General features: G+C 35.8%; 1 protein-coding gene and 1 pseudogene across 3 annotated transcripts in view; one reads left to right on the plus strand and one right to left on the minus strand.

Annotated features, from left to right (window-relative positions):
* Nucleotides 1–27972, minus strand: part of HBS1L (HBS1 like translational GTPase) — an 86646-nt gene that overhangs the window by 37850 nt on the left and 20824 nt on the right. The window lies entirely within an intron of this gene.
* LOC141372946 (large ribosomal subunit protein eL37 pseudogene) lies at nt 9740–11018 on the plus strand (annotated as a pseudogene).

The following is a 27972-nucleotide window of genomic DNA, read 5'->3' on the forward strand; positions in this document are numbered from 1 at the left end:
CTTGTTCTAACAAAATCGGAAGCCACCAAAACGATATAAGCAAGTGACAGGAAGAAGAAAGAGAGAGGGAAGAAGACAGAGTCAAGCTCAAGGAGAGGTGTGAGCTGGAGCATCTATCTGTGATTCATCAGCACATAATTAGTAGTTGAAGACACAGACCTAAGTGAGATCACAGAGGGAGTGAATATAGAGTAAGAAGAGAAGTAGTCCTAGGACAGGGCCTTAAAAGAAATCCAGCCTTTAATCACAAGACAGAGGACACTGAGGCTGCAAAAGGGTGACTGGGGAGGGCGGGCGGGGGTGCCAAGGAAACCAGGGGAAGAGTGTTTGATGGAGCTGGCACCACCCGAGTCTGGGGAAACATTCACTAGTAACATGATCGCTTCAAATAAAGGTCATTGGTAGAGTTAGTAAGAGCCATCTGACAGAAGTGAGAGAAGGAAAAGCAAGAATGGGTTAAAAAAAAAAAAAAATGAAGACGAGAAAACAGAGGCAGTACCTGGCCACAATCTCTTATTTGAAATTCCAAAACCTGAAAGCTCTGGAAAATTAAGGTTTTTGTTTTAATTTGGAAGCAAAACCTGACCTGGACTGACATGAAGGCTATTTGTAGCCCTTATTTATCCCACTTAGAGTGAAAGACCATACATTTCAAGGTCAGAAATCATCATATGATGACCACAGGGTGCTGCCCCCCATCTCACTGAGGCTGTCATACCATAGGTAGTACGTACATGGTAATGCTTTCCTAAATCTCAAAACTTCTGATTTCTGAGTTAAATATGGTCCCAAGGGCTTTAGATGAGAGATTACAGATATGTGCAAATGACTCACTTAAAAAGTTTGGGAGGGCTATGGTAGAATGGTAGGAAAAGAGTCAGCTGATAGGGTAGAACTGAGAGGGACTGGTTGAAAAAATTGGGAAGAGAAAAGATCACATTAGATATTTTAGAATTCCTGAAGGCAGAAAGGGATGGGATGTGAAGCACAGGCCGAGTCTAAACTAAGATAGGCGAAGGGCTCTTTTGACTGTAATAGGAAGTAGGTTTGTGTGTTGAGGAGGTGGAAGATGAAAATTCCTAATGGTTAGCTTCTATTTTCAACATAACAAGGAGCCAGTTACCTGGTGAGACTGAGGGTGAACAAGGAAAGTAAAAAGACCGGTGAAGCAAATAGTTTTCAATAATCGTTGCACAAAGGGTAATTGTTGGACAGTACTGAAGGCCCACTTAAGATCTATGATAACACCTGAAACTAATGTAACATTTGGGTCAACTAAAATAAAAACATCTTTTAAAAAGATCTATGATAATAAATTTATAAGGGAATCAATCTGCCTTTCTTTGTGACCAGATCTCATCCAGCAATTTAGGAACAGGCACAGAGAAGACATTAAGTGCTTTATTCAGGGTTACCCAACAGGTACAAGGAGAAAGCAGAGAAATAAGGCAGTTAAAGGTATTGGCAAAATGGGAGGAAAAGTTATTGAGATTTTTTTTTTTCCCGATATGGACCTCAGTTTTCCTAAAGTAGGTATAATTATACCTACTCTGCATGGTTGTTATGAAGGCAAAAGAGCATGTAAGCACCTAACAGGACAGCATGCGAGAGTGCCCATAGCAGGGCCAGATTGGCTTTCTAGAATGCAGATCTCTAAACATTAGGAAGTGGCTGGTATTAAGTGCAAGTAATAGAGAGTAAATTGAGGTTATTGTCCAAGGAAGAGATCGAAGATAACTTGCAAAAGCAATAGAGATCATCTCATGTCTTCAAAATGTAAACTCTTAGGGGTTAATCATTAATCACGAATCCGAAGTGGGATTGAACAAATAAAATGACAAAGGAAGAGTACTAATGCACTGGGATAAAGTGAAGAGGTCCACAGGTCAAGAAAAGTGGTCGTGGTCAGAACAGGACTGTGAATTCGCAATTCTGGAGGACGGGAATTAGAGTGAATTGTTGAGGAGGTGAAGGTCACTGGAAATCAAGCGGTCAAGGAACTCAAAGTCCAGGTGTAGCATTTGTTGGTGTTTTCCTACATCGATGCACAAGGAAACTACGATCAAGAGCGGAGGGTGAGAAGAAAACTGTAAGCCAGCTGCCAGTATTCAATGAATAAAGGAGAGGACATGAGGTTGCTCAGTAGATGACAGCAGTGAGAGGACTAATGAACCGATGATTCTGGCAAAAGACGGGAATTTCAAAGAAGCAAAACTTCAGGAAAAAAAAAAAGGATGGAGGAATAATGGGATGGAAAAGGCAGAGAACAAAGGTGACATTCCAGACCCTGAGGTTTGAGAGAATATAAGTGAAGTAAGGCAATGAGTGGAAACACCACTCAGAAAACAGATTGAGAATTACAGAGGGGTTTGATTTTTATGAAAAAAGCAGTTCCAGAGTTATAGCAAAAGTAGAGAGGAGTCAGAGACGAGAGAGGGATAAAAAAGGAGGACACACAGCACTGATGATAATGGTGATGGTGGTGGCGGTGGTGGTGGCGTGTACAGGGAGGGAGGACATCCTAAGACAAGGAAGAGGGGAGTGGTGGATTTTGGCCCCTGTCAAAATAACAGGGGAAAAAACCCATAAAGCACAGAAATGTCTCAATCCAGGCTAGCCAGGACTAATTCTCACTTCCTACACATTTAGTACATTGAAAAACTGTAATTTTGACTTAAAAAAAATTAAATTAAAATGACAAAGAAGGTCTTAAGAGTACAAAAATCACAATATCCTATATTTCTGGGGATACAATAAATAATATATTCTCTTCATTTCTAGTGATTCTTATCTATAAGACATCAAACACAAGATGCAGTACTTCAAAAATTCAGTTAAGTGAAAGTCTTTTTTCTCTCAGAGTAAAATAAGTCTAGTATTATAGATCTGAGTATCACCCATTGAAGCAGTAGTTCTAAAATCTTTTTATTTAGGTCACACACAACCCCCTTTGAAAAAGCTCACAAAAACAATGGGACACGCTTGCCAGAAAAATGCACCATACACACAAAATTTTGCATGCTATTTCAAGGGGTTCAATAATTCCAACTCTAGAACCCTCCCTTTGAGAGGTAAACTTGGGCTAGTTTGGAAATATGTTAATTTTAATTTGGTGTTATCCACAAAGAAAAAAAGATACATTCAGTAAAGTTTCCACTGAGCTGTTGTCAACAGCAATGTGATACACTTCCACTTATCCAACCACATTACAAAGTTCCTCTCATAATCACCATCACACTGATGCCAGGCAAAATCTACAAATAGGTCAGAAGTGAACTAATAACTAAAATAACCAGTCACGGATCACTAAGAGATACATATGAGTATTTGAATCCTCCCATCACATAAGAATATGAAATGTTTACTGTGTTCTCCAATCTTCCCCCAACCAACTAGAAATTCATTCACTGCATAACCACCTCAAAAAACTGAGCATTAAATTTTCAGGAAGCCCCAAAAAATGTCAGTATGGAATGAATACCTGCACAGAAAAAAGGCGGGGATTCCGGTTCCTGCTCTGCCACTAGTTAGCTACTACCTCCCTCACAGCTTAAGCAGTTCCCTTAATTTCGCTAGCTTCAGTTTTCTCATCTACAAATCTTCCTCAACCTACAGTGGGGTCAAGTCCTAATAAAGCCATCATAAGCTGAAAATATCATAAGCTGAAAATGCACTTAATACACCTAACCTACAGAACTTCACAGCTTAGCCTAGCCTACTTTATATTTTTTTAAAGATTTTGTTTATTTATTTGACAGAGAGAGACACAGCGAGAGAGAGAGAGAGAGAGAGAGAGAGAGAGAGAGAGAACACAAGCAGGGGGAGTGGCAGAGGGAGAAGCAGGCCTCCCGCTGAGAAGGGAGCCCGATGCGGGGCTCGATCCCAGGATCCTGGGATCATGACCTGAGCCAAAGGCAGACGCCTAACGACTGAGCCACCCAGGCGCCCTTCTAGCCTACTTTAAATATGCTCAGAACATTTACATTGGCCTACAGTTGGGAAAACTCATCTAATGCAAAGCCTACTTTTTAGTAAAGTGTTGAATACTGTACTGAAAATGAAAAACAGAATGGCTGCATGGGTACAGAATGGCTGTAAGCATATTGGCTGTTGACCCCCGTGATCAGGTGACTGACTGGAAGCTGAGCTCACAGCCACTGCCCAGCATCATGAGGGAAGATCGCATCACATTATCATCTGTGTAAAGATCAAAATTCAAAAATTCAAGGTATAGTTTCTACTGAATGCGTATCACACCAGCACCACTGTAAAGTCAAAACATCTAAGAAGAACCATTTTAAGTGGGGGACCACCTGTTACAATGAAATAAATGATTTCTAGTCCAGTATATGTCTCTGACTCCCAAACCACTAAAATGATTTTCAAATCAAATAGCCCATTAGGAGGTAAAAGTAAAATGTGCCATTCCAAAGGAAAATAATCAATGTCCTCCCTCAAGTCATGTATCATGTAAAACCCAGTCACAAAAAGATACGCATTCTGAAGATTCACATATTAGTGACTAGTGTTTAGTCTCTAGGAGGACGGAGAGAATCGCTCATCATTTTGATTTTTCATTTGGATGGAAAAAAACTTACCCAGTTGATGAAGCCTAACCTGCTTATTTTATAGACCAAAAAATGACACAAGGAAATTAAGTGACTTCACAGTAAGTGGCAAGGCCTGCCCTTAATCATCTCACCCTACCTGTCCAATTCATCATTCTCATACTCCAGTTATCTCTAAAGCAAAGCCGCCTTTTGTCCCTGTAGTTATTCCTTGACGGGCTGCTTCCTCCGGGGCTCCACTGTTTCCTTTCCCGACTGAGATCTACAGAGCAGTGTCTAAGTTTTCTCTTAAATACAAAATTATCTAGGCCCCTTGTCCTGAAGATCTTTTTCAATGTGTATGCCTTTGTAAAGGATACAAAGCTCAATTTCCCCAGCACCACACAATTGTCATACTCTTCCTGAATTTACTGAAAACTTAAGCTTGCATATCCACAAGATCTACCTGCCTCTGATTTACTCCTTTGGTCTTAAAGCACACTCAATATTAAACGACCAGCTCTTGGGAGGGTAGAAACTGTCTTATACATATGTTCACATAGTCCACAGCACATGACAAGTGTTCTGCCCACAACAAACATTCAATAGAGTTTAATGATTAACCCCTAAGAGTTTACATTTTGAAGACATGAGATGATCTCTATTGCTTTTGCAAGTTATCTTCAATCTCTTCTTTGGACAATAACCTCAATTTACTCTCTATTACTTGCACTTAATACCAGCCACTTCCTAATGTTTAGAGATCTGCATTCTAGAAAGCCAATCTGGCCCTGCTATGGGCACTTTTGCATGCTCTCCTGTTAGGTGCTTACATGCTCTTTTGCCTTCATAACAACCATGCAGAGTAGGTATAATTATACCCACTTTACTTTAGGAAAACTGAGGTCCGTATCAGTTGATCTGACAAAGGCTATACAACCTTGGCCTGTGATATAACTGGGTTTAAAAAAAGGTATGAATCGCACGGTGGCTATTCTCAAAGGGCTTATATACTACCCTGAGAGTTAATTATAAAAGTGGTAGAGATGAGTTAAAGAAACAATAAGCAAGAGAATTCAAAGTATGCACCTTATTAGGAAAGTCTCAACAAATGAAATTTGACATGACCCTGAAAAAGAGGAGGCAAAACTAATTTGAGAAAAAGTCTATTTAAGGGTCAACCAGGCAAAAAAATCTGAAAAAAATTGGGCTTTGTCATAGACCAACAGTAACACAAAAGTGTACTTTACCTTTAGATTGAGCCCAGGTCTTTGGTTTTTTGGGGTTTTTTTTTGTTGTTGTTGTTTTTAATTTGCTTAAGTGTCATGCAAGTTTCAAGAGTACATAACAACAACAAAAAGGATGAGCCAGTAGTACAAAATCCAAAGGAACTACTTTGGGAAGAAACAAGCCAGGTTGATGCTGAAGTTCATCTGGAAGAGTAAATGTGAGAGAATGACCAATAAAATTTTTAAATTAAGAATAATAATAGGGAACTTGAACTACCAGGTATCAAGACCTTCTCCTATAAAGCTGGAGTAAATTAAAATGGGGCATAAGAATAGCTTGATGAATGAGAACAGAGCATCTGCAAACGGACCAATAGGAATATATTTATATTTTTTATACGTAAGAATAGCATTTGAATTTATAGAAAAATATATAATATATGGAGAGTTACAAACAGAAATTCAGAATATACAAAGTAATACTTCAAATCAGTGGGAAAAGGATGGGTTATTCCATGTTGTTGGGAATATTGGCCATTCATTTGAAAGAAATGTTCTATCATATGTCTATGGTGTATTATATATAAATTCTTTGTTGATCAAAGATATGAATATAAAGAAGAAAAATATAAAAACATATTTATAGGGGCACCTAGGTGGCTCAGTCAGTTTAAGCGTCTATCTTCAGGTCAGATTATGATCCCAGGGTCCTGGGATAGAGACCCACAACCACAACAGGCTCCCTGCTCAGCAGGAAGCCTGTTTCTCCCTTTTACTCTGCCCCTCCCCCCTGCTTGTGTGCTCTCTCTCTCTCTCTCTCTAATAAATAAAATCTTTTAAAAATGTATTTCCTGGGGCGCCTGGGTGGCTCAGTCGTTAAGCATCTGCCTTTGGCTCGGGTCATGATCCCGGGTTCCTGGGATCCAGCCCCGCACTGGGCTCCCTGCTCAGCAGGAGGCCTGCTTCTCCCTCTCCCACTCCCCCTGCTCGTGTTCCCTCTCTCGCTGTGTCTTTCTCTGTCAAATAAATAAAATCTTTAAAAAAATAAAATAAAAAAATAAAAATAAATAAAAATGTATTTCCTTTAAAAATATTTATAACGTTTAAGTAAGACTAAGTTTTATATAAAAATTTTAAAATTTCTCCATGATTAAAGATACCACAAGGAAACATAAAGTATGTAGGGAAATATATACAAGGGGTTAGGATATATAATAAAAGAGCTCCTACAAACCAACAAGAGAAAACAATTCAGAAAGAAAAAAGTGAACAGGGGTGCCTGGGTGGCGGTAAGTGTCTGCCTTCAGCTCAGGTCATGATCCCAGGGTCCTGGGATCGAGCCCCGCATTGGGCTCCCTTTCAGCGGGAAGCCTGCTTCTCCCTCTCCCACTCCCCCTGCTTGTGTTCCCTGTCTCGCCGTGTCTCTCTGTGTCAAATAAATAAAATCTTAAAAAAAATTAAAAAAAAAACAACTATTAAAAAAAATAAAAGAAAAAAGTGAATAAAAGAACCAGGTCAAGATATACAAGTCAAAGAAAGGTACAGCAGAGGAAAGGGGAGACCCGAACGGGAGGGGGACTGAGGGAGACGACTAAAAAGAGGAGGTGCTGGAAGAGGGAGGACACAGGGGGAGAGAGCAGAAGAAAAAGTAGAAATATTTCTACTTTTTTATTAGCATCTAGAGTTGCCAAGGAAAAGAGGAAGAGTGTTATCTGACACTGTTGGCAAGAGCACAGCCTGGTGTACTTTTGGCAGAGAAAATGTGATAAAATAAAAAATTTTACTATGTACATTATACTTCTGGTAGTGTGTTCTACAGAAATATATTAACAGGACTGTGCAACAGTGTATGAACAAGATTGTTCACTGTGGTGCTGTCTGTAATGGCAAAGAAAGGTGGGTGTACATCAATAAGGGAATGGTTAAACAAATTACAATACATCTAAATAATTCAGATATAAAGTGTAAACCTATACTCATGAAAAGGAAACCATGACACATTAAGTGGAAAAAGTAACTGCAATATTAAATAGCAAAGATGCTATATCACTATATTCTTGGCAATTAAAACGTCCACAAGAATGGAAGTGAACTTTTAAAAGTGATTATGTCTAGAGAGTGATATTAAAAAGGAAATAACTTGCATTTCCAAAATTTATATACTTCTGTGATACAACTATATTATTTTATAATTAAAAATGTTTAAGGGAAGGGGCACCTGGGTGGCTCAGTTGGTTAAGCATCTAATTTCAGCTCAGATCACGATCTCAGAGTCCTGGGATCCAGCCTGCGTAGGGCTCCGTACTCAGCAAGGAGCCTGCTGCCCCACCCCCAGTTTGTGTGCTCTCTCTCTCTAATAAATCTTTTTTTTTAAATGTTGAAGTGAAAAGCATACAAATTAAAACAAATACTTCAAAACACTAAAAACCTCTTTCTACAGTATTCTTCAGAGACGCTCTTGATTTTTCTTAGAAGTTAATAAAAGTAAAATCCTCCTTGACAGTAACACGTAGAATCAGCATACCACAACCCAAACTCTTTCCATCAATGATCCTGAAGGCCACACTACTGAAAAATCCGTGTTTGGAAACAAAGTGCAAAGTTCATCCAGTCAGCCATTCAATGGCAACTATATAGTCAGAATGCACTAGGAAGCTGAAAGAAATGCTCTCAACAGTTTTGCCTTTTGTGTTAGGCAATCCCCTTGTTTCCACTCTGAAGCTCCTTGACTGAAGCTCCTGCAAATTTTGTATTTCTCTATTTCTGCAACCTAAGTATTTGATACTTTGTATATCATTTATACCTGTTTGCTGGTGGCTGAACTGAACAAACAATCATTTCCTGGCAGCTCTCTCTATGCTGACAAATTTCTAAAGGAGGAAGGGTGAAAACTAAAAGGGGATTATCAATGTGACTTCTCTGAATGGTATCATGGTAAAAATCTACCCAGCATGCCTCAGGTGCTCTAGAGCAGGATTTCCCAGCCGTGGTACTCCTGATAGTTGGGGCAGGAAATTTCTCTGCTGGGAAAGCTGACGCCCCTGCCACAGGATGTTTAGCAGCATCCCCAAAGTGGCTACGGACATAGCCAAGTGTCCCCTTGTGGTCCAAAATCACCCCTCGTTGAGTACTGCTCAATAGTTATTAGAAAAAGCACTAAATACATATTTTATACCCCACAAGCACCATCTCAAATGCATAGATCATCTCCTAACTCATCCTCTTGCCCAGAAAATGATCAACTGCTTTATCCTGTCCAATCAAGCTTGAAACCCCACAGTTGTTGATTTCTGATTCCCCCTTTTCTCAAAACCTCTATATACAATTAATACTAACTCTATTTACTTTTTCCTCATCAACATTTCTCAAATTTCTCCTTTTCTTTCCTTTCCCATCTACGTAGGTCAGGCCCTTAGGATCTCATGGCCGATTTACCTTTCAAGACTCATCTCTTCCCTACTACTCCCGTAAGCGGACTCGAATTTTCTGGCACAAAATCACTCTTGTTTTCTCGCATCCATGGACATGGCCCAAGCTATTTCCATGTTCATGCAAATGCCATTATTTTCATGAAAATTATTAATACAAGGAAGCCAAGCCTTCTTGATAATGCAGGAATCACAGAAGCCAACTTTAGCACTGATGATCAAAGACTCTCAGATTCATCCTACAAAGATTTACTGACAGCCTATGAGGTAGAAACACCGGTGTCCTCTGTGTAACTGGCAACAGAATAAAGTACCTGTAGATACATTTGCACACTTTCATGTTCCCACAAGAGAACCAACCCCCATAACCACTCCATGTCAAAATCCTCCAATTTACCACTCAGAGTTTGGTAAAGTAGGTAAGACATGGACTCTGCTGCAAGTAACAATGTGACTTCCAGGGCGTTATTTAACTTCTTTCTGTGCCTAGGTTCCTTACCTACAAAATAACAGTAATAGAATCTACCTGATAGCGATGTTACGAGATTTAAATAAGGCAATACACGTGAAGTGCTTAGAGCAACGCCTGACATATATTAAGTATTCAGTGCTGCATAGTAATGCCAGAAAGCAGCATAGTCTGTGAGTCTCTGATATCACCAAAATATCAACTTCATTTTCCTCATTTGATATCAGGGAATCCACAGACACATATTACTCTAGCAATCACAAATGAATGAATGATGGGGAGGAGAAACATGCCAACTGTGTGACACTGTGCTAGGTACTAGGATAAACAGATGAAATAATAATAATGACCTAATTCCTATCCTCAAGAAACAGAAGTCTAGGGTGCCTGGGTGGCTCAGTTGGTTAAGCGACTGCCTTCAGCTCAGGTCATGATCCTGGAGTCCCGGGATCGAGTCCCGCATCGGGCTCCCTGCTCAGCGGGGAGCCTACTTCTCCCTCTGACCCTCCCCCCTCTCATGTACTCTCTCTCAAATAAATAAATAAATCTTAAAAAAAAAAAAAGAAACAGAAGTCTACTAGAGGTAACACACATATTACCATGTGAACTGCGACAATGCAGGCACAATGAGTGTATAGGAAAGGTGCTGTCCCACCCACACTGAAAGAATTAGGCAAGGTTTCCTTTAAAATATTCCTAGTGAATCTTGGGAGGACAAAATAAGGAAAAGGGGATTGGGAAATACGACACAATGCCTGAAACAATATGACTGCTGGTAGATCGGCATGGCTGGGACACAGGAAAAGAGGTTAAGTGGGTAAGACGTAAGAAAAGCAGGAAACACATTTAGGGCTATGTATAGCATTTAGGAATTTAACTTGATTTTGAAATATAAGAAGACCCACTAAAAGTATTGGAGTAAAATATCAGAGCTTTTAAAAAACCTACTCTGAATGGACTTGGAAGCTACCTCAGCAAAGTGAGCGTGTCGCCTTTCGTGAGAACCCGCGTGTTGTGAGGGTCTGCCGCAGAAACGAGATCGTTTGGAAAGCGTCGCAGTAAGATGCACACGTTGTGCCGCCGCTGTGGCTCGAAGGCCTACCACCTTCAGAAGTCCACATGTGGCAAATGCAGCTATCCTGCCAAGCGCCAGAGAAAGTATAACTGGAGTGCCAAGGCTAAAAGACGAAACACCACTGGGACCGGTCGAATGAGGCACCTAAAAATTGTATACCGCAGATTCAGGCATGGATTCTGTGAAGGAACAACACCTAAGCCCAAGAGGGCAGCTGTTGCAGCATCCAGTTCATCTTAAGGATTTCAACAATTAGTCACACAATAAATGTTCTGGTTTAAAAAAAAAAAATTATTATTCAACCCTTAACACAATTGATTAATCCTATTATTTAACCCTTCTGAAAGATGATTCCAAAATAAGCTAAGCATTGCTAAGAAAAGAGACTCAAAATAGGGTCCGGGGATATTGAGGAAGCCAGGCCTGTGTATGTCTCCTGCTTCAACTCTCAGAACAAAGAGAACTTTTGACTTTTATCAATTGCAGCTAACCTTCTGCTAGAACACAGCCTTCTACTTTGGACTAAAATAGAGATAATGTAGTATCTGCTAGCTAAACAGCCAGTCTTCTATTAGTCAGTTTAACCCTGCCAGCCCCAATCATAATTGTTTCTAAACAACTTTTGTAACTTTGTGGTTTTTGCCTCTATAAACTTACACTCCCCAGTGGCAAATTCAGAGCAAGCATTTGATTTCAGCTAACTCTGGGTCTCCAGGATTGCCATCCCTAAAACCTCAAATAAATGTTTTTGGCTGCTTTAAAAAAAAAAAAAAAAACCTACTTTGACCACAGCATGGAAAATGGATTGTGAAGGCAAGACTGGAGAGAGAACAGAAGACTTGTACCAATACGTGTAAGAAATTCTATGCACTGACCAAGATCAGAATGATGGAGACAATGAAAGGGATATCTAAACTATTACAGGGTAAAATCAGAACTACTTGATGCCTGAATGTATGTAGGCAGGTGAGACAAGTAACAGTTCCCAAATTTTCCAGCAAGGAAGAAAGAGTAGATGGTTATGTCATTACCAAACAGAAAACACATTCCCGAAAACTAAGAGAAATCTGCTATCAGGGTCTTGCATCTCTTGATTGGTCCTTTCATCAAGTCAAAATTACAACAGTCCATAGAGAAACTGCTTCCTCCTAAATAGACGGAGATTGCCACCAAATTATTTTTTTAAACACTGCTTAGATACTATCTCTAGTCTTTAGAGTTTTGCAAGTTAAATTATAACATGTTCTTGGCCCCGGTGACACAAAGATGAGTAACAGTCTCTGTTTTCAGGTAACTTTCATTCTAAATGTGATGGACACGTAGACAGACAAGACTGAAAGAAAATACAAACAAGGACATTAAAGATAATTTTGCAGGAGACAAGTGCTATGACTACAGTTGAGCAAGGACCATAGCACAGGGAGTGAGTAAGAGGAAACAGGCAGGAGAGGAAAATACATCCATACATCGTGATGATGAATTAAGTGTCAGGGAGGCAAAAAATCGAGATCTTAATCCCTAGGACTCTTAATTAGATATGAATATAGAACACACTGTGTCTGAGATTCTTTCAAGGCAAAGAGAAATTGGGTAGAAACCTGGATAAACACAGGAAGCAAATTACAACCTGGGAACGGATGAGGTAGCTTACAGAAAGGGAAGGCTGAGAAGGCAGGCAGGCAGGCAGGCAATGGAGGAATTCAGACTAGTAAAGGGGCAGGCAGAAAATAAGCATTCACATTTCTTGTAGAATGCTTACATGGAATCTAGATTCATGGAGTCAGGTAATTTTGTGGGCTGTATTTTTAGAAGTCATGTGGTCCAGTCCCTCATTTTACAGACGAAAAATTTAAGTAGATTTCTAAAGATCACATGCCTAATTAATGGAAATTTTGCTTCTTTTCTCCGGGGTGCTTTCTGTTTCTGGATGCACCTCCTCCAAACTTCATGAGCTTGATCTTCCCAACATTATTGAACCAGGTTTATTTTGAAGTTAAATGTATACAAAAACTGCTCAATCAAGTGTCTCTATAAACTGTTAACGCTTTGTCAAGATCATGATTTTGTGATTTTAGTAAGGTTAATCATTAGTATCTTCTCAGATGCTTCAGGTAAGTTGTTAAAATCAGTAATTCTGATTTCCTTTAATGTTTGCATTTCAAAATCCCCAAAGAATCTATTTGGTTAGAGCCTAGTAGTTAAATCATTCCCTGCTTACCAAAGAAGTTTCTGTTTGATACAATTTTAAATTCCAGTGGGAAACTGGAAGGGTAGGCTAGTCTTCCCCTAATAACAAACACATACATACTAACTCCTTAATCTTTTGCTGATGCTGATTTTAGGAGGGGGAAGTGACATTTAGGCTCTAAAGCATACATCATAGCATAAGGCTATCAATTTTAGGTCATACATGATACTCCCAAATTCTTAGCAATGATAACTCCAGCCAAATGATATGACTTGAAGTCAAAAACCTTTACTGTATATTCTCATATAGCATATGTTTTCTGACTATACTGTAAAATATCAATATAAAGTATGTGCCTTACCTCTCCAACAACCTGAGCTCCAGAAGAGTACTTTTTGATGTTTTCCACAACATCCAGTCCAGTGCCTGGTACATACATACTAGGCACTCAAATATTTAATAAGATTACATAATTTTATAGATGGAAAAAAGTAACATATTCTCTAAGCCAATGATTCTCAGCTTGGGAGGAGAAGGTGGATGGAAAGAACAAGACCATCCTTGCCCCTCTTCCTTTGAAAATCCTTGTCACTGGAAGATACTGATGCTGACAAAGTGTTGTATCTCTCAGATGTCCTGAGACAGAAAAATAACTGAGAATAATTTATCTGGTATAAAAATAATTTTATAAATGAAGAAGTGAGGTTTGTTAAGTTAAGCAATTTGACCAACCCAGATTAACATTCTTTGCAAATTATAACCACCTACCTCTTGTTGACTGGTTTCAGGTTCATAACTAAAAAGATGTTTGAAGATCTGCCTCAAGTCAGGAAATTAGTTCAGATGACATTTTAAGGTTCCTGCTCTCATAATCCTATTTTTAAAAATAACTAGTTAGCCTATTCAGTGAAAATCTCTCCCCATATAATTCTCTAAATAATATCAACTGTAAAAGTTTTTAACATTTTAATACTATCAGGCATATCAAATAGGGACTAGTTAATGAAAACTGTTATCTAGGAAATAATACTCTTAAACCCAATTAAAAATAACCAAGGTGTGTTTGGTTTTTCCCCATGTAAAATCCATAACTAAAGATGGGAAATATTACAAGGGACATGTTCAAAATGTAAGCTTGTTACCTGATAGCATTAAGTAATTTCAAATTTGAATAGTACCTATAAAGATGTAAAACTATTTTTTGTTTTAAAATAAAAATGCTTTTCACGATTTTTTAATCAATGTTTTTCAAGTATTCTCTGAATCAAACTGGGATATAAACATTGATTCTACATTTAGAACTGTGTGCACAGACAGGGGCTCCTGGATGGCTCAGTCGTTAAGCATCTGCCTTCAGCCTAGGTCATGATTCCAGGGGCATCAGGCTCCCTGCTCGGCAGGAAACCTGCTTCTCCCTCTCCCACTTCTCCTGCTTGTGTTCCCTCTCTCGCTGTCTCTCTCTCTCTGTCAAATAAATAAATAAATAATCTTTAAAAAAAAATGTGCACAGATATAAAATGTAAAGAAGGAAAATATGAGATACAAAATTGTGTGTATAATAATTGTATATATAAACCTTAATAAGATAAAGAATAAATATGCCTAGGAAAAAATTGAAAAAAAATATGGCAAAACACAAAAGTATTGTCTTTGCGTAAGAAAATCATGAGTGACTTCTCCCCTTTTCCTAATTAAGGATATACCACTTTGATATTGAGAAAAATAGGAGGTGAATAGGTGATCTGAAAGATTTCAAAAGGAGAAATTCTTTGTATTTAGAAGGTTAAGATAGAAACCTTCAAAATAAATCTGTAACAGACTCTTAATGTAAGAAAAATTTACAATTTAAAGTCATTCGGATCAAAACACCTTGAGTTTAAAAAACATTTAAGATTACTTAGAAAGAAAAGGGTGTTGGGTGGGGGGGAGTTCCAGGTAAGTATACTTTTTGCTATCAGTCATTATTGTTCCTAAAAATGTTTCAAATACACCAGTACATATAGGTATGTACACTCACACACGAAAATAAGATTTTTCAAAAATTTCAAAGAAACCAGTGTTAAATTTTCAATGAAAAGCAACTACTTCAGATAAGAAATCATTTCAGTGAATCTGACTACATATTTAAATTCTAGTTACCAGATGTACATTCAAAAAGTACATCAACTAGGTTACAGAGAATAAACCACTTCCTTCAGTATTACAGCTGCACTGACTGTGATTTATTCAGTATGAATTGTTTTTACACTTTAAAATAGCTTTTATATAGCAAAATTTGTCTCATCAAATCCACCATGCACCACCACCTGCTATCAAATGGAAGAAAAAGTTTTACCCCAAAATATTCATTGGGATCAGATTTCAACATAAATATTGCTGAGCCAGCAATCTTTAGAAATTAAAACACTTTAGATGAATAGATTTCAATCTGTATATTACTTTAGATTATATACCTTCAAGTAGCATCCACAAAATTTAAAATCTAATATATGTAATGAATTTAAATTATGGAATTTATGGAATTAACCATTCCATAGCAATAAAATTCTTGCTACTTCAAGAGTTAAGGAATAAAGACAATACTACATTACTAATAATTTTCCTTTTAACAAAGCCATTTACATTTTGGTAATATTGCTGTGATAAAAATTTTGTTAGACCAGAATTAGGAACAAAGCCTTTTTATTTTATAGAATAAAACTGTATATTTCAAAAAAAAAATATATATATATATATATATATATCCCTAACCATTCTTTCCTAGACCTCTCACTTATTCTAAACTCTCCCTGAGAAACCTCATCTATATTCCTATCCCTGGGACTATCTACCCTTGAGACTCTCCCTCACAAATCTTCTTAATACTTCGAAGTACGTCTTAAATTTAGGCATGAATGTATATTTGAGAAACACTTTTTCAACAATGCAGAATAACTAAATTTAATGAGTTCCTACTATGTGCCAAGACATGCTATAATGGCTTAATATATGACTTCATTTAACATCGTAACTACCCTAAAAAATAAGAACTATTATTATCCTAATTTTGCAAATGAGAAATTTATGACATACAAGGTTAAGTAATTTGCTGAAGGCATACAGCTAATAAGTGGTTCAAATGGAATATAAATCCAAGCAATCTACACAAGTACCTGTGGTCTTCTCCAAATTACTGTGGAAACTAAGAGTGAGAATCAACTTTCAGTCATAAAATCAGAAAAACACTAAACTTTTGGACAGAGGAAAAGTCTCATAGTACGGATATGAGCTGAAATAAGGAAAAAAAGTTTACAAGAACCTTGCTGAAAACTTCAAGAAAGAGGTCCAACTTAAAAAGAGATGGAAGTAAAAATTAAACAGTATTAATCAAATTTAAAAGGTATTAAATTTCATTAACATTCTCATTAACTAGGTGTTGTTCACACTGTTTTATTTTAATGACTGTAAAATACACACATATGCACACATACCCCAGCCTACATAGGTTCAACTTAATCCTTATTTCCACCTAATCTTCAATTTCTTTCCTAAATTCTACCTTTGGGATCTTCCAAGAACATGGTCTTAAAGACAGGAAGAGGCTACTGCACTGAATAATCCTAAAACAAAAAATGAAGTTTTAAAAGGATATACAAAAGGTCATATACTAACTGCTGACATCATCGTGAATTCATATGTGGGACCAAAAATCATTCCCAAATTTAAGAAGACCTGGTAATATCGAACATTACCCATATCCAGAAATAACTCCCTGATAACAAATGTAATGAATTTTAAAGCAATTAGTAAAAGGAAGAAGATAAGAGAAACCACACTATTTTAACAGACTATTATATGGCAGAAGCTGGATTAAATAAATCTTAATACATTTGAAGTAGATAACATTATGGCCATTTTAAAGAAAGCCTCAGAAAAATCCAGTCAACCAAAGTCATGCAGATAACAAATGACAGAGCTAGTTTGCAAAACAATACCGATCTAATCTGAGAGCTACTATCCCCTCCTACTATACCACACACTACTGATCAGAGCATAAAAGCTGATGCATTGAAAATCTGGAAGAAAATAGTTTGACCCTTCTTTACACACAACACAAAAGTAAATTTTAGAAGAATTACAAGTCAAACATAAAAAAATTCATATAATTCTCTCAAAAGAAAATTTAGAATGTTTATAACCTAGAGTTTTTTGAGGGGGGATGGTTTAAATCCAAGACTGGAACCTACTAAGTTAAAAAGACAGATAGAGTGACATAAAGTTTTTTAATTTTTCTATAGAAAAAGAGATGATAAAGAAAATAAAGACTGGGAAAATTATTTACAATGCATAGGACTAAAAAAATTTCTCTCTCAGACACTGGACTTAGCCACATATTTATGGATATGTCTCCTTAGGCAAGGGAAACAAAAACAAAAATAAACTATTAGGACTACACCAAAGTAACAGCGAAGGAAACCATAAACAAAATGAAAAAGAAACCTACTGAATGGGAGAAGATATTTGCAAATGATGATATCCAATAAGGGGTTAATATCCAAAACATATAAAGAACTCACATAACACCAAAAAACAATCTGATTAAAAAACAGGCAGAAGACCTGAATAGACATTTTTCCAAAGAAGACATGCAAATGGCCAACAGACACATGAAAAGATGCTCAACATCACTCATGATCAGGTAAGTGCAAATCAAAACCACAACGAGGCATCACTTCACACCTATCAGAATGGCTAGTATCCAAAAGATAAGACATATCAAGCGTTGGCAAGGATGTGGAGAAAAGGGAACCCTTGTGCAGTTGTTGGGAATGCAAACTGGTGCAACCACTGTGGGGAACAGTATGGAGGCTCCTCAAAAAATAAAAAATAGAAATACCATATGATACAGTAATTCCACTACTCGGTATTTACTCAAAGAAAACAAACACATTAATTTGAAAAGATTTAGCACCACGATGTTTATTGCAACATTATTTACAATAGCCAAGATATAAAAACAACCCAAGTGTCCATCAATCGATGAATGGATAAAGATGTGATACACACACACACACACACACACACACACACACACACACAGAGGAATATTACTCAACCATAATAAATGAATGAAATCTTGCTATTTGCAACAACATGGATAGACCTAGAGAAAGTTATGCTAAGTGAACTAAGTCAGAGAAAAGATAAATACCACATGATTTCACTTATATGTGGAATCTAAAAAACAAATGAATAAAAAAAACCTCTCAGATACAAAGGTTGTCAGAGGGGAGGTGGGTGGCGAAGAAAGGTGAAGGAAGTTAAGAGGTACAAACTTCCAGTTGTAAAATAAACAGTCATGGAGATGAAAAGGACAGCACAGGGAATAAAGTCAATAATAATGTCAGACGGTGACAGATGTTGATTACACTTATCGTAGTGAGCACTGAGTAATGTATAGAATTGTTGACTCATTATGTTGTACACTTGAAACTAATACAACACTGTATGTCAACTGTACTTCAGTAATTTTTTCAAAAATTAGTATCTGTAATTTAAGACTTCAAATTAATAAGGAAAAGACAACCTAATTAAAAATGGGCAAAGGATACAATTAGCAATCCACAGAACAAGTTCAAATGGCAAATGAATATATGAACATACTTGACTTCATTAATGATCATAGAAATGCAAAATAAAGGAACAATGAATACATTAACTTCTCACTTGTCGGACTGTCCAAAATCAAGAAAAGTACTAATACCTACTGCTGGAAAAGGGATGAACCATAATAACTTTAATAAAGCAATGGCCATACCTATTTAAAGCAAACAATACACCTTTCAACATAGCAATCCTGCTACAGGAGATCTATCTCATAACATCAAAAGCCCTGGTTTGTAAGGATATGTTTGCAGATGTTCTACAAACAGCACTGTTCACAGAAACAAAAATTGGAAATAAAATGAATGTCCTTCAATACGGCAAATTTTTAAATTGTAGCATAGCCACATCATGGAATAACATAAAATCACCAAAAAGAGTAAGTTGGAAATATCCTAGCTGACAATGTATAAGGAAAATGAAATTATAGTATTTTAATAGAACATTAATGAAAAATCCCTCTATGTGTGTCTGTTTTTACATATTATGTGAAAACAAATACATAGAAGAATCTCTATCAGGCTTTTAAAAATGGCTAAGTAGAGAGAAGAGCCAAAGTGGCTTATATGAAAACATCATGAAGGACGAAAAAAAAGCCCAAAAAGACAGCAGCTGGAGGGCACTTGTAATGAGCACTGGGTGCTATATGCAACTGATGAATCACTGAACTTACCACTGAAACTAATGATACACTATGTTAATTGATTTAAAAAAAAAAAGTCAGAAGTCATTTAAGCATCCTAATGCATTAGACTTTAATATAATCACCTTTTAGTTGCACTCGTTCCTTAGTTGGTAGTGAAAGAGCACCTCATTTCTTTGAACTAAGGCAGTCAGCACTTGGTGAGCATTTTCTATGTGCCATACACTGTGCCAACAGCACATCATGGACTATTTTATTTATCAGAGAAACTTCTAAGGTACTGTTTTCTCAAGAATAAGTGGTATTTTATACAATGCTAACTTATGTAACAGCGTGCACAATGCAACACAGATAAAATTTTCAGGAACACATAGGTGACCATCATCACAGCAAGCCTCCCAAAAATGGCATAAGAAAGTCACCATCTTTGACTCTTATCCACTCTATTAATGAAAGAAAGCTTTAATACAAATATATAATCCATCAGTGAAATATAATTATCCTTTATAAAATAACATTAGAAATGTTATGATGATTAAAAATTAAATGTAAGAAGTAAATTAGTACAAAGGGTAACTTCATAATATGTAGCAAAAGCATTAAAAATGCCCATAACTTTTTAACCAGCTACTCTATCCACTACTACTCTATAAATATCTTTTATAACAGAACTGATAAAACACACAAATATACAAAATGTTTGCTGAAGCACTTTCTGTAATAATAAATTGAAAACCTTATGTTCCTAGAGTAAGTGATTAAATAACAGAATACTATGAAAACCTAAATTTGCTGGCATACAAAAAAAAAAAAGTCTATGGATGGTTGCTAGAGGCAGGGGGAGGGGAAAATGAAGAGTACAGAGTTTCAGTTTTGCAAGATGAAAAAGTTCTGGAAATTGGTTTCAAAATACTGTGAATATACTTAACATTACTGAATTGTACACTTAAAAATGGTTAACCTGGTTGCCTCCATACCCTGGCTATTGTGGATAAGGCTGCAATAAACATGGGAGTGCATAAAAAAAAATGGTTAATATGGTAAACTTTATGTTATGTGTATTTTCCCCTAATTAAAAATAAAACTGAACAAATTTCTTAAAAATTGAACAAAAATTTTAACATATATACAGCATATGATTCAGTTAAAATGTGTTTAAAAAGTGATGTGTGGTCTCATTAAAAAAAAAGAAATTACAGTAGAGAAACTAATATTCTCTACATACGGCAACAGGTACACAATGTGTAAAACAGAGAAGGGCATTGGTATTAGAAGCATCTTACTCGGAATGTTGGTTTCACCATGTACTAGTTTTGTGGCCTAGAGCAAGATGTTTAGTCATTTCTGAGGTTCAGATCCTCCAGGTGTAAAACTAGGATAAAAATAATCTCTACATGGGGCACCTGGGTGGCTCAGTGGGTTGAGCATCTACCTTCGGCTCAGGTCATGATCCCAGGGTCCTGGGATCCTGCCCTGTGCCAGGCTTCCTGCTCAGTAGAGAGCCTGCTTCTCCCTCTCCCTCTGCCCCCCACCATGTGCTCTCTCTCTCTCTCTCAGATAAATAAAATCTAAAAAAAAAAAAAAAAAATCCTACTCTATATAATTATTGTTAACATTAAAGGAGACAACAGAGATAAAAAGTACAACATTCGGCATATAAGTGTTCATTAATATTGTCTACTGTTATTGCTTAAATGCATCAATATGCTAATAACTCAATTCTGGATAATGGGGGGTCCTGGGATTGAGTCCCACATCTGGCTCCTTCCTCAGCGGGGAGCCTGCTTCTCCCTCTCCCTGCTACTCCACCTGCATGTGCACACTCTCTCTGTCAAATAAATAAATACTCTAAAAAAAAAAAAAAGATTTTAAATCAAACAGAATTGGTGCTCAAGAAATGGAAGCCCATAAAGTGATTTAAAATTAAGTAAATGAGAAAAAGGCTCCACTTCTTAGGACTGCTCGTTTGCAAGGATTTGGAAATTGATACCAATTCTCTATACATGAATGCCACGTCTCTTAGTTAAGTCATACTGCCAGAAAAAATACTTGAAAGTAATTTTTGAACACCTCACTGATGATAAAGCTGATTTCCTTAACAAGGGATTTAACTTTATCCTTAAGGTACTTATCAACAAACTCCAAACAAGGTTAAATTATTATAATATAAAACTTTGTTGCAAGTACCATATAACCATGAAAAAAGCACTGGAGTTCAAAAGAACTCAGTTTGAGTTACAATTTGGCTCTCAATACTCATGTGAAATTAAGTCAAATTATTTATTTTATTTAGGCCTCAGTTTCTTCCACCTAACTCACAGATTCTCCTTATGACCAAGAGAATACCAGAACTACTATAAAGCTTCACGGGAAAGTCTGTGACCTAGATCTATGTCTCCAAAGGCTACCACACGCTTTTCTGACAAAAAGTGAACATGAAAATTAAATACTGGCTAAAATGAATTTTGTCTTTTGCTTCCACTCTACTCCTTGCTGAAGTACTTAGCAATGCTTAGTATGTACATACATTAAGCACTCAAAAACATACTAAAAGAATTGCTTAGGAATGACACATGAAAGTATACACCTGTAATCAGATTATTATTTCTATGGTTTAAAAAAAAAGTAATTAGGCCTAAGAGAAAACTCCGTATTTAGCATTCATGCAATTCTTATATGGTACTGGCTCTATCAAGAAGAAGATAAGCTGTTTTGAGAGTCTAGAGCAAATTATTTTTAAATTAAGCAATTAGTGTTTAAGTTTTTCCAGTGTAGGTGTACATACAAAGAGAATCGTAAGACCTATCTGAAAACATTCTGAACCAGATGAGGTTCTCAGTGAAATAAACCACTTCCTTTCAAAAGCCCACATAATTTTAAAGCAGAAAGTCAATTAATTCTGAAGTTTTCTGTACAAGTGTAAGATTCTTCTAATTGCTAAAAGTTCATATAAAAGTGTTCATAACATCTCATACTAACAAGTCTTCTTTGTAATACAGACTTTTCAAATTAAAACTGGGATTTGTTTTCAGGACAAGGATAAAATACTCACAATATGCTCTACCCGAGAAGGAAGAGGCGGCTGCATCTCCTAAAAATCTAATGTCACTTTCTCTTCCATTTAGTCAGGTAATGTTGAAAAGACAAATACAGCACAATGAAGAAGCAGAAAAAAACGATCCTGTGCAGGTGCGTTTACAACTCTGCTTTTATCTTTTTTTAATTCCTTGTACCTTCTCTAGTGAACAACCTACTATTAAGACTCAAGAATACGAAAATCACTGAGTATAGTTATAATATTTTACAGACATTCAAACAGGAGAATACAGATACACTATAACGAAGACTGTTTAATAGAGTATTAATACTATAAAACTAGCAAAGCGATGCTAGAAAATACAACCTTACTATGTAAAATTAGAGTTTATTTTCCCAATGAAGGGAAAACAAGATGAAATTCAAAGGGAAAGGAAAATGAATATAGATTTCTAAACAGTATGGGCAAGCCAATATTACTTAAGACAAACTGTACCAAAAACAGTAGCTCAACTGTAAAGTACACTATTGAAATATATTTATCCAAAGCCTCCAACACTTTTAAACAATCAGTTCTTTGAATGAACTAATTAATTTAAATAATTACTGCCCACTTTATTTGTAAGGCAATGGCAATATCAATTTTAAGAACTGTAAAAACTGTTAAATTTAAATTACATATGATTCCTTTACCAGATCTGTAGACCAACTATTTTTCTTAATGCTTACTTTTTTTTAGGCCAACTAGTTTTCTTAAAAAAACAAATCGAATGTTAGAAAAAGCCTCAACAGCCATTAAAGAGTTAAACCTCACCTCACACAATAATATCCATTGTGTGAAAAGCTATTTTTCTTCCAAGTTAGGTTGACTAATTATACAGTTCTAAAGATAAATATTAAGATTTTTCTGCCAAGAACTTTCCTTTCAAACAATACTATATGTATTTCAATTTGGATGTTTTTGTAACAACAACAAAAAAAAGAGTCTGTGTTACTCAGTTTTAGAGAGTTTTCTCTCTTGGTAGATTTAAGGCAGCAAGGAAAACACCATCAGAAAACTAAAAGATTGTCCCAGGATTTTACTCCCTAAATATATGCTCTTTTAGCAGTCCACTCATATTACTGTATAACAAAATTAGACAATAACCCATTTGAAGGTCATTTATATTTGCTACTGGTGATTTTCCATATTACACATGTTAACAAAATGAACTCAAATGTTATCCAAATTAAGGAGACACATCAACATTTAATGCATTATTTTAGACATCAGAGTTTTAATTCATTACACCATAATAAAAGGCTAATTTTCACACAAGTATTAAGTTCTCATTCCAAAATTCTAAAAGTACAAAAACTTAAAAAATTCTCTAAATGAGAAACAGATTTCCTTCTATGCTGTTCAGCGGTATGTCATGATCAAGTCAAGTTGATATGGATAGTGGAATAATTATACCTAAGCATTTAAATCTTTGATACAATGTCTGCCTTATTCATGAGTCTCTCAAATCAGTCTAGTTTTACAGTTGAAAAGGGAGTGTTTAATTTGATCAAGTGCTTTAAGGAAAAAATATCTAGTTTCTATTCCATTTTTCTCCCAAAACATACACACACACACACACACACACACACACACACACACACACACACCTACATATGGTGGGGGGGAGGGGTTAGGAGAGAGAAACAGAACACTAAGGATAAAAGAGAAGATGATAAAAACACCAGGAGAAAAAGTTAGAAAGCAAGCCTGCAGAACTCAGAAATACGGGGTGGGGGGGGGAATACTAGAGAAATAAAGGCCACACTAAAAGCAGCAGAATCAGACTAGCTAGCAACATACAACACTAGAAAACGGTACAGCAATGTCTGCAAAGCCCTCCACAAAAGAAAGAGGGACCCAAAACCATTATTTGTCAATCTGTCATGCAAATATAGGCCACATAATCACTTTCATATATTCAAAAATTTGGGAAGTTATTTCACACATGAATATTTTGCAAGGAGGGGAAGGTGATCTGTCAAACCAGATGTCAAAGTCAAATTATACAAATAGAAGTCCAATCATGAGAAATCTATTTTAAAATAACTACGACTGGTTTGAAACTAAGGAAGTTTTGAATACAGAATAAAATAAAAATGCTATAAATCCTGGCAATAAATAACATGACTAAAAATATAGGACAAAAAGAGAGAGAGGGCAAGTATGAGAAAGTGTAACTTTGCTGAGCTCAACTTTTAAATCCAGGACTCCTTAAATAATAATTTAAGGTTAATAATTCAGTTAGTAGAAGTTTAAACATATTATAAAAGGTATAAATAAGAACTTAAAATATAAACAAAAATTAGGAGAAACAGAGTGGAGGTGAAGTATAAATTAATTTCTTCATCTTTCATAATGAAATCAACACCTACCTTTCAGGGCTGGCAAATTTAAAAAGTTGAAGTATGTTACTATGTCACAAAGATAGTACAAATCTCCAAGTTATCAAAGAGTATACACCAAATCAAAATACAGACCACACATCACAGAAAGCATTCTATCTATCCTATCATTCCCATAAATGAGAAAAACTCTATTACAACAGTCTCTGACAAACGCAATTATACACATCTACAGGAGGCACAACTAAACCAAACTGATTCAAAACACTGAAAGCAAAAGTATGAACAAACAGAACTTAGAGAAAGCAGCAATCATGACATTAAGCAAATTGAATTTAAGTCAAAAAGCATAAAACAAATCATAGAGGAACTTTACATTAATGAAAACTTCGAATCCACAGGAAGATCATGTATCTATCTATCAAAAGGCATAGGGTAACACCTGTAAGTAGTAAGATGAAATAAAATGCCAGGGTCTTATTATATTTTAACTTACCTCTCTCAGCTTATAACCACCAATTAAGAAAACAGAATTTAAGTAAGAATACTGAACCCTGTAACAATTTTAAAAGCAACTAACAAGGGGCACCTGGGTAGCTCAGTCAGTTAAGCCTCTGTCTTTGGCTCAGGTCATGATCACAGGGTCTCGGGATGGAGCCCCACGTAGGCTCCCTGCTCAGTGAGGAGGCTCCCTGCTCAGTGAGGAGTCTGCTTCTCCCTCTTTTTCTCCCTCTGCCCCTCCCTGCCATTCCTGCTCGCATTCTCTCAAATAAATAAAATCTTTTAAAAAATAAATAAAATAAAAAGTAACAAAAAAAAGTAACAGAAATGCATCATATTTTGTATTCTTCAGACAGAATTCATACTCTTGATAAATGCCTATGAAACCATTCTACAACTACATTGGGCCTCAAAGAAAAACCTCAATATACTTCAATAAGTAAAGGGCACAGACCACATTCTCTGGTAAAAGTACAATGAAACCAGTAATCATTACAAAAACAAATACAAAACTCCCACAAGCTGAAAATTTTAAGATTCTTTCAGGTTCTTGGCTTAAAAAGGAAATCAAAATCAAAACTGTGAATTATCCAGAAACAGTAACTCTAAAAGAACCCAGAAAATAACAATGATTCTAAAGGAATCCATGAGCCACAGCAAATGCAGTATCCCTAGGAAAACTATAACTTCAGAGACCTAAGTAAATGAGACAGAATGTGAACAATGCATATCTACTACAAGGTAGTGGGGGAGGAATAAGGAAACGGTGGAGCTAGGACTCCGATCTAACAATTTATTTCTTATAATAGAGATGTGAAACTAAATGATGGGTCCACAAGTGATTGCTACATTATTTTCTGAATTTTTCTGTCTTTGCAATCTCATAAATTAAAATTAACTTTTAAGGTAAAGAATTAAAAATGCATTTAAGTTAAATGTTAAGTTCCACTCACAAAGGTAGAAAAAAAATGGAAAACAGATTTGGTAATAAACAAACTCACAATTTAATGAAATAAATACCAGCACAGCTAATTATTAATCTAGGAGCCAATCTTCAGGGAAAAAAACAAAGGTAATTAAAAAAAAAAAGAGAGAGAAAAAAAAAAAAAAAAAAAAGGAAAAAAAAAAAAAACAGGCAGAGAGGAAGAGTAAAGTAGAGGGGAGAAATACCGATTGGAGTGCCTGCCTGCCTGTATGCAACTCTTGATTTCGGGGACCTAAGTTTGAGCCCCATGTGGGTTGTAGAGATTACTTAAATAAATAAAACTACCAAAAATGATTAAATAAAATAAGAATAGAGATTTAACTGCATATTAGAATCTAAAAAAAAAAAAAATAAGACAATGTTTGCTATAATGCTAAACAAATATATTTGTCAACCTGGATGAAGATGGTTTTCTAAGAAAAACAAAACATTCAAACTGACCGTAGAATATTGAGAAAGATAAATCCTATGATGAAAGGAGTAAGTTCAATGCTCTTTGCAACTCTATAAAACCATCACAAAGAGAAACCAAAACCCAAACACATACATATACCCATACAATACACACACAACTGCAAATTAAATTTATGAATAGATGGAATAATGTTGAATAAAATATTAGCAAATAAAATCCATCATATTAAAAGTACAATCTACCATGACCAACTAGGATCATTCCAATATTACAAGTCTACTAGAAAATCTATTAAATAAAGCTTGATGTTTAATAATGTAATGTCAAAAGCCTTTTGCCACCTATAAAGACAGTATATTTTCTCCACAAAGCTTCTGGTAACATTAACTATCTCAGTAACAATTATAACTGGATTTTTTTCAGAAAATTTGACAAGCTGTTTCCAAGTGAGATAATCAAATGAGCTAACTCACTGAAACTATGAAAAAGGAAAGAAGAAACAAGATAGCCTACAAAACATAATCAAAATTGTGTAATAATTGCTACACTAATTAAAATTTGATACTGGCATAAAACAAAACAAAGAAATGGAATGGCAGAGTCCCAAAATAGAGAAGAACTTAGTGCATGTCAAAGATGGCAGTTCAAATAAGGTTAAGAAAGAAAAGGGATATGTAATGCAACAAAAGACACCATTACAAATCCAGCTGTTGGAAAGACAAAAGATGCTGGTGAAGAAACTGGATTCCTGTCTTACTCCCTAATGGCAGCTGAATCAAAGATTCAAAGATGTTTAAAAAAAAAAAAGAAGAATCTGTCAAATGTATTAGAAAAAATGAATAATGTTTTAAAAAATTATCTTGTAGTGGAACAGAACTTTCAAACAAAAACCTTTAAGATCGATTCATTTGAATGTATTAAAATTCTGTTATAAAAACGACAAGCTGGGAATCAGAAAGAGTATTTTCCATGCATATAACAAAGGACTAATTTCTTTAACATTTAAATACATGTGTATGTATGCATGTGTGTATACAATACATGCATTGTATGTATACACACACACACACACACACACACAAAGTCATTATGAAAGATAAGCAGAAAAATGGGCAAAGATTAAGAATACAGTTCCAAGAAAAAGAAATACAGATTTAAATATACAATAAAGCAGTTACCTTTACTCTATTAAAGACATAAATAAAAAAATATTTTCTAATTATCAGGTTGATATAATACCAAAAAGAGTAATAACCGTATCTGAGAATCTGAAGAGAAACACTGACAAACTTGTGAGAAGGAAATCGGTACAACCTCTATTAAAGACAATTAGGTAGTATCTATCAAAAATGTAAAGTATATATTTTTTGGCTTAGAAATTCAACTTCTAAAATCATGGGATGTTCATTTTGGAGTCATTAGCAATAG

This window comes from Callorhinus ursinus, unplaced genomic scaffold (assembly GCF_003265705.2).
Source record: "Callorhinus ursinus isolate GAN/ISIS: 27379988/994484 unplaced genomic scaffold, GSC_fseal_2.0 scaffold6, whole genome shotgun sequence".
NCBI classification, from domain to species: domain Eukaryota; kingdom Metazoa; phylum Chordata; class Mammalia; order Carnivora; family Otariidae; genus Callorhinus; species Callorhinus ursinus.